This window comes from Eulemur rufifrons, chromosome 19 (assembly GCF_041146395.1).
Source record: "Eulemur rufifrons isolate Redbay chromosome 19, OSU_ERuf_1, whole genome shotgun sequence".
Classification (NCBI taxonomy): domain Eukaryota; kingdom Metazoa; phylum Chordata; class Mammalia; order Primates; family Lemuridae; genus Eulemur; species Eulemur rufifrons.
Genome location: NC_091001.1, coordinates 60,768,610 through 60,777,050, shown reverse-complemented (window position 1 = coordinate 60,777,050; position 8,441 = coordinate 60,768,610). Strand labels below are relative to the sequence as shown.

The following is an 8,441-nucleotide window of genomic DNA, read 5'->3' as shown; positions in this document are numbered from 1 at the left end:
TACCCAAAAGAACAAAAGACATTCTATAATAAAGACATCTGCACTCGAATGTTTATAGCAGCACAATTCACAATTGCAAAGATGTGGACACAACCGAAGTGCCCATCAATATATGAGTGGATTAGTAAAATGTGGTATACGTATACCATGGAGTACTACTCAGCTGTAAGAAACAATGGTGATATAGCGCCTCATATTTTCCTGGATAGAGCTGGAACCCATTCTACTAAGTGAAGTATCCCACGAATGGAAAAATAAGCACCACATGTACTCACCATCAAATTGGTTTCACTGAAATGGAATAACATTAATCAGGTGTCGGGCAGATGTGGCGGTGGGGAGGGGATGGGTGTATATATACATAATGAGTGCGATGTGCACCATCTAGGGGATGAACAAGCTTGAAGCTCTGATTCGGCGGGGGAGGGGGGACAAGGGCTATACACATAACCTAAACTTTTGTACCACCATAATATGCTGCAATAAAAAAAAAGGAAAAAGAAAATAAAATAAATATCCCTAAAGAAGATCCCCAGATCCTCCCTCCTAGCTAGTGAAATGATGCCTAAAGCTCTCTTCCTTTTACTGCAATTCCAGTAGGTTGATCAGTGCTAAGTGAGGCTGGGCGGAGCTGGGACCAGTATTATTCTGAACTGTTGGCACTTTTTTCCACCCCAGTACAGATGAAGGCTCTGAGACTGGAGTGTGATGGGGTAGGTGTGAGAACTGACAGAAGTAATAATGAGGAGATAATTTTCTAATATTGCCTGCAACTGATTCTATTGACCACCTAGATTTTCAGGCACTCTCCCCCATTCCCACCAAAGCCACTTGGGTTCAGTCTTTGGACATTAGTGAGCTGCTTCTTCAAAGTACTCACCACTCTCTGCCATTTGAGACCTGGGAAGTAGGGTACCTTTTCCATGGGCTCTGTGCAGGCTCAGGGGCTATAAGTTATCTAAAGTGGTTAACTCAAAATCTCCCCCTATACGTGCCTCTGGAGGTGACTTGTAGAAAGCCTGGGGTTATGGTTTGAACGTGTCCACCAAAGTTTATATGTTGGAAACTTAATCCCTGATGCAACAGTGTTGAGAGGTGGGAGATTTAAGAGGTCATGAGGACTCTGCTCTCATGAATGGATTAATGCCAGCATCCTGGGGTTGGGTTCCTGATAAAAGGAGAGTTTGGCCCCCCCCTTCCTCTCTAGCATGCACACTCTCTTGTCCTTCTGCATTCCGCCATGGGATTACACAGCATGAAGGCCCTCACCAAATGCCAACCCCTTAGCCTTGAACTTCTCAGCTTCCAGAACCATGAAACAAGTAAGTCTATGTTCTTTATAATCATCCAGTCTTAGGTATTGTTACAGCAGCAAAAAATGGACTAGGAAACCTGATGTGTTTTGATGTGCTCCATCTGGCCCTTAGAAATCTTCCTTCCAAAAATATACCCCCCAAGACCCACCTGACACCTAAAATTTCACCATTAGAGAGTCCTTAAAGTTACTTAGTAAGTCTCTAGAAAAATATAAATATCCCGCAACTCAGAGTAAGGGCGTAGGAGATTGGGGCAGTGTCACACAAGAACAAACCAGTGGTAGCCCGGGAATTTCTCTATCAAGGACTGGGGGCAGGGTGGCGTGGGGGAAGCGGGAGGGTTAGGAGTATCTTTTTTTATTTTTATTTTTATTTTTAGAAACAAGGTCTTGCTCTGTTTTCCTGGATAGAGTGCAATGGCGTCGTCATCTTAGCTCACAGCAACCTCACACTCCTGGGCTCATGTGATCTTCCTGCCTCAGCGTCCTGAGTAGCTGGAACTACAGGCACACACTACCATGTCAGGCTAATTTTTCTTATTTTTGGTAGAGATGGGGTCTCACTCTTGCTGGTCTCAAAATCCTGACCTCAAATGATCCTCCCACCTCGGCCCCCAAGAGTGCTAGGATTACAAGTGTGAGCTACTGCGCCTGACCAGGAGTATCTAGCTTAAAGCTGTGTTTTCATAGTGAATACATGGGTTTTAATTACAATGAATATTTATTTGGGGTGGTTTTGGCCAGGGGACTGATAGAGATTGGGGATGCTAAAGATTCCACCCATTAGCCACCCCTTGACTCTACCACAGCAACAAGAAAAACAAGCTGAGCGCAAAGATCTTAGTAATCAAGACACAGGAGTCCTGGACTTGGGAGGACAGCAAATTCAACGCCCTCCCCTCTGAGCCATTTTGCTTGTCAGAAGCAGGTAAACACACCAAGGCTGAGCTAAGGAATATCCACAAGAGATCTTGTATCCTTGGAATTCTCAGCAGGGTCCCCTCCCTGGGGGAGGCTGAGGAAGCAGTGCAGGCCCTTGGGCCATGAATGGCAGAAGGGCACAGTAAATTGTGGGCTGTATTATCCAGTCACAAGAAGCAATTTCACTGCTTCTTGTCACATGATCTCTTTTCCTCCCTCCTCCTCTGGTCTCTCCCTCTCCTCCTTTCCCCTCCCCTTGCTCTGTTTTGATTTGGTTAAAATAGATGCAAACTCTGGTCTTTTCTATTTTTAATATCCAGCCATTACATAATCCAGACTGTAATTGCTGACTTGAAAAACTATTGGCAACAGTAGAAAATCCCCCGAGTTTTAAACAGGAAAAGGATTATTACTGCACAAAAGCTTTTGGCAGTTGTACTGACTGGTAAACCGTTGGTAATCGTCACTAGCCAGTGGCAGTCACATGGGTCCTGGGAAACACTCCCTTCACCTTAGGGAAAGCAGGCTGGGGGAAGGGATGAAATGCAACCTCAGCTGGGAGGAGGAGCCAGGGATGAGGTGGCGCACTGGGAGCTGGAGCAGGCCTTGGATAGGGAGGCTGATCCGGCCAAGAGTGCTAAAGGAGTGAGCTTCTGGTCACTCTCGGGGCCACCTTTTACTGCTTTTGTTTCTTGGCAGGGAGTGAAGTCTCCAGCAGCCCAAAGCTTTCCTTCATCAGCTTCGGGACTTTCCTACAGCCTCCAATACATTCCTGTGAAAGCCTGAGGGAGGGTGGACTACCCCAGTTAAATAGGTAATTTTATAAAGATACCGGAGCAACAGAAGGCTGCTTGTTAATAACAAAGATTGGACCTGCTACTCCGCAAGGTTTTCAAGATAATAGGCCAGAATCATACTATTTAATTCTTCAATAAAATTATCCAATAATAATTATCCAATAGTGGTTTGGTTCACAACCAAACAGAAATTAATTATCTCCCTGAGATAAAATTCTCTGTATGTGTGCTGACAGTGTGGGCGGTACAGGAGATATAGAGGAGAAGGGCCCCTCCTTTCCCTAATTTTGCCAATTCTGTCACAATCCTAACCCCAATAATCAAGGAGAATCAGTCCAATCTGAATAACCATAAGTGACAATTCATTCAATAAACATATGCTAAATGCTACAGTGGGCTAGGTGCTGGGATGTAACAGTGAGCAAAATCATTGCCCTCACAGCCCTGCCAGGTTAGTGAGGGAGACAGGCATTAATCAAAATATCACATAAACATATGACAACCACAACGAAGGGTTAGGAGGGGAAAGCACAGGGAACTTGGGCATTTACAGTAGCAGACTGAATGGGTTTGAGGGTCCCTAGAAGATTACTCTAGGACTTCAGGGACTCTTTTAATGCAGTATCCCTTCCTTCTCTGCCCCACCCCCTTCTTCCTTGCTTCTTGGAGTTAGTATTTACTGGGTTTTTTCTATGTGGGGCATAATGCTACGTTCTTTACATGTATGGTCTCATTTGGTTCTTATAACAATCTTATAATTCAGTACTTTAAGACAAAAAGATCTATTGAGAAAAGACTGAGCCACAACATACTTTGTAATGAGAACTATATACAATTTATGGCACTGATTAGTTAAGACTCTTCTGGCTTCAGTTGACAAAATTCCAAATCAAACTTTCAAAAGGAAAAAAAAAGAAAGAAGGTCTGGGCCCATGTAAATGCAATGTCCAGGCTACATTAGCTTAAGGCATGGTTAGATCCAGGTGCTCAAAAGATGTCATCTGGTCTCCATCTCTTTCATGTCGCAGCTTAGCTTTCATCTGTGCTGGCCTCCATCTCAGGCAGCATTCCCCTTGGCATGGCAGATGGCCCCAGCAGCATGAGGCTTACATTCTGCAGGCTTGGCAACCGAGCTGGAAAAGAAAGAAGAGTTTGCTTTCTTAATAGATTCAACAAAAATCCAAAGAGCCATGATTGGCCTGGATATGGAATCATGCCCATGCCAACTGCTGCTCTCTGACTGGCATAGTCACGTGTCCTCTAAGGCTGTGGTTCCCAACCCCCTGGATATGGACCAGTACTTGTCTGTGGCCTGTCAGAAACCGGGCTGCAGAGCTCCACCCCCCCAATCCACCCCAACTCCCCCACTCCCGGCCCACCCATGGAAAAACTATCTTCCATGAAACCAGTCCCTGGTGCCAAAAAGGTTGGGGACCGCTGCTTTAAGGGATGGACTTGCCCCACCAGAATGTGCACTGAGAATGGGGAAGGAGGTGGTCCCTCAAAGGAAAGTGAAAGTGCTTTTACCTAAGAAAGGAGAATGCGTGCTGGGCAGTCAAAGCCCACTGATCTCTACTGTCCTCAATGTTTGGAATTTCATTGGATTTTCTTCCATCAACCATATCCTCTTCCCTAAGGAATGGGCAAGAGTGCTTGTTCCATGTGGCACTGGCTAGATTCACCCTGGTCCTACTCCAGCAGCTCAGAGACTTTAGCTTTTTGCTTTCAGATACTTATTGGAGTCTTAATATTTGCCTAGTTCCTTGCTCAGAGCAGTCTTCAAGTCTCAAGACTTTGCCCAAGACTTTGCCCACCCCCCTCACCTCTAAATGATGTACCCTACTCAGCAATGGTGTGGCTGGGAAGGCTGCAGCTCTCTCTTTAACCAGCATCCTCAGGTTCTATGTAACTCACAGGAAGGAAGAATATGACGAAGTCCTGTGTTGCGAAGTTTTCCTTCCCTTTTGGAGTCTGAACTGAAAATGGCTTCCATTAGGCAGAGTGCTGACAGTTCATGTCATACTGGCGCATCCACAGAGCAGATCTTGGGGAACCACTGTTAAACACTGTATCAGTTACACAGTACTACAGCAATCAGATGTCATCTGCAACCACCCTGTCCTTGAGCTTGCCTGGATCTCCCACCCAAGTTTGTGGGAGGTCCAATGGCCTTCCCAGAATTTCTGCAAATTCCCAGCAGCTAATGCTCTTAATAGTCCCTCTGGCTCTGACTCCAGCTCTTGCTGGACTTTTGATCTCACTCACATCTCACCTCCTGAGGCTGTTCTCTTCCCTCTGCTCTAAGCTGTCCCAGATGTAGGACTCAGTTCCCTTTTTCCATGCTTTACTAAAAATAAAAAGCAAGGCTGGGCACAGTGGCTTGCTCCTGTAATCCCAGCACTCTGGGAGGCTGAGGCAGGAGGATTGCTTGAGGCCAGGAGTTTGAGGTTGCAGTGAGCTATGATGACACCACTGTACTCTAGCCTGGGTGACAGAGCAAGATTCTGTCAAAGAAAAGAGAGAAAGAGAAAGAAAGAAAGACAGACAGACAGACAGAAAGAAAGAAAACATATACAAACTCATAAAAGACTGTGTGTCCATCAGACTCTGCTGAAGGTATGAAGAGACAGAGGGTTTTCTAATGGCCACATTACTTGGCCCCTTCACCCTCTCCAAATGCTTCTCAAAGCCTAAGGATTCCCTTAGGAATCCTTCTAGTTGCTGGGAAGGGAAAGGTAGTGAGAGGTCCCTAAATTCTTCCCAGGGCCTAAAATTTGTAATACCAGATTAAACCAATAAAGAGAAAAGGAAGAGGAGGATGAGGAATAACTATTTTATAAGAGGAAGGCAAAAGTTAATATTTCATTTATTAATGTCATAATGTATGTTGTGGGATGGAGGGAGATCTTCCCTTCCCTCTGGAAACTAAATTCCCCTCATATTATTCACAGCAACTTAGCTCTCCATCACCCTTCCTCTGACCTTCAATGATCCATAGCTGGAGTCAGCCCCACTACGAACCATCCATTCCAGGTTCCACCTTTGACCAGCACTGAGGAATATGAAGAAGTTCTGAACTTTGACTCTCTCACAACCACCATTCTGTAGTGGTAAAGGGAGTGGAATGAATTCCCTGCCCCCTGCCCTGCCCCCTGTGAATATGAATTATGCCACCCCTCTTTAGAACTGCCACAGCCAGTTTTGGTTTTACATAAATTTCTCTTACACCACTCTATAAACTCTCCAGCCCAGAGAAAAGCCTATGTAACAAGTATGATATAATTCCCATGTATCCATTGGGAGTCTACTGACACTGGAAATGTGATTAAGGAAAGCACTGCTTTTGCCCCAAAGGCAATGCCTGTCTTTAATAAAAAGACACAGGGGTTGATGTCCCTGTGCCACCTTACAATGGAATTCCTGCTGTTTTCTGGCTAGAGTCTCAAACTCCAGTGAAACAGGCAAAACCAGAGCGAGGTTCAAGTAGCCCTTTCACCGAGGGCCGAGGGCCGTGCCTTCCTGGGCCACTCAGGTTTCCCTTCCCTTTCTAAGGGGATGGAACAAGAAAGGCCTCCCAAGCAAGGCCACAGCTCTGCATTAGAGGCAGGGGCAGAGTTGTTCTGCAAGGCTGTGAATACCAAAAACAAGAAAATCCTAGGAAAGAAGAATTCTGAGCTTTGAATTCCTTTGTTCATTACACCAAAAAGTACAACTGCAGGCACCAAGGCCCAGCAGCCACCCTTAGGAATCCTTTTAGTTGCTGGGAAGGGTAGGGAGAGGTCCCTAAATTCTTCCCAGGGCCTAAAATTTATAATACCAGATTAAACCAATAAAGAGAGAAAGAAGAGGAGGGTGGGGAATAAATATTTTATCTAGGAGGAAGGCAAAAGTTAGTATTTCATTCATTAATGTCATAATTATGAAAATACAGCCTTAAATTTTTTTTTAACCTAAAGGTACTCACTGATAAAATTTAAATAGGATATATGCATTCTAAATCAAATAATTAGAAATGCTTTTGAAAAAATAAATGGGAACATTCCATTCACACTGTTCTGCACTTGCTTTGTTCACTAACACAGAACCCTACTTCAGGCTGGGCACGGTGGCTCACACCTGTAATCCTAGCACTCTGGGATGCCGAGGCGGGAGGATTGCTTAGAGGTCAGGAGTTCGAGACCAGCCTGAGCAAGAGCGAGACCCTGTCTCTACTAAAAATAGAAAGAAATGATCTGGACAGCTAAAAATATATATAGAAAAAAATTAGCCGGGCATGGTGGCACATGCCTGTAGTCCCAGCTACTCGGGAGGCTGAGGCAGGAGGATTCCTCGAGCCCAGGAGTTTGAGGTTGCTGTGAGCTAGGCTGACGCCACGGCACTCTAGCCAGGGCAACAGAGCAAGACTCTGCCTCAAAGGAAAAAAAAAAAAAAGAACCCTACACTTCAATGTTTTATCAGCCACATAGTATTTCAGAGAACCTCTATTCATGGATACCCACTACTGCAATGAAACCCTTGTCTAGAGAACTCGGTGCTCAAAAATAAGCATTTCTTTAGATAAAATTCCAGTTGGCTCTCCTGTGACTTGCCTATTTATTTGTATTCTTTGCCCATTTTCTCTTGGGTTTGTTGTCTTTTTCTTATTGATTTGTGGAAACCCTCTATAGATTATAGATATTAATCCACTGTCTATTACATATATTGCAAAAACTTTCTCCCAGCCTATTGGCAGTTTTCTAACTGTTTACCATGAATTTTGCCAGATAGAAGTTTCTCATTTTTATGTGGCAAAACCCATTTTTTTTCCTACGAACTATTTAGGAAGTACTGAGATGGGAGCAGTGCATCTCAAGCTCTGAACCATACACCCTCTTCTGCTTAGGTTCCTGTGGGGAAATGGCTAGTTAAGCAATTATTTTCTGAACTGTTCACATCTGGTTTCATAGCCAGGGTGGTGGTAAAAATGGATCAAGTTAAGAAGGGGCAAAAAATAACTGTGAAGGTTTTGTTTGTTTGAGCTATTTGGAGGTTTCTTTTTTAAATGTTTTGGGTAATGGACTAAGAATGTTGAAGGACTCCTGAAGCACTGAAAAATCCAAAAACATCTTTATAACAGTGATCTGAATATTTCCAGACTCTTTCAAACTACATGGGCTTTAGGGCATTATTTGCTGTCACCATGAAGAGAATGACTGAACAAAACCCAGGAAAAGTAAATTTCAGATCCCACAGGAATAGAGAGGCTCAGAAGTCCATTGATTCTAGAATTTTAAGCAAGAAACCTTTTAAAAAGTTTCCATTCAACCTCTCACGGATGATAGCACTGGCCCAATATGATCCTGAATGGTTTAAAAAATCCTAGTGGCCAAATGGGATTTTACCTGCAAGAGGGCCACAGGCTTTTTCCC

The 8,441-nt window shown here is 44.3% G+C and overlaps 1 long non-coding RNA gene across 1 annotated transcript in view; it reads right to left on the bottom strand.

Moving 5' to 3' along the window:
* Window positions 1-3,443: 3,443 nt before the first annotated feature.
* LOC138400233 (uncharacterized) overlaps window positions 3,444-8,441 on the bottom strand; it is a 53,174-nt gene continuing 48,176 nt past the window's right edge. The window contains exon 6 of the long non-coding RNA XR_011236224.1: window positions 3,444-5,009. This is a non-coding gene — a long non-coding RNA (uncharacterized lncRNA). The remainder of the gene's footprint in view (window positions 5,010-8,441) is intronic.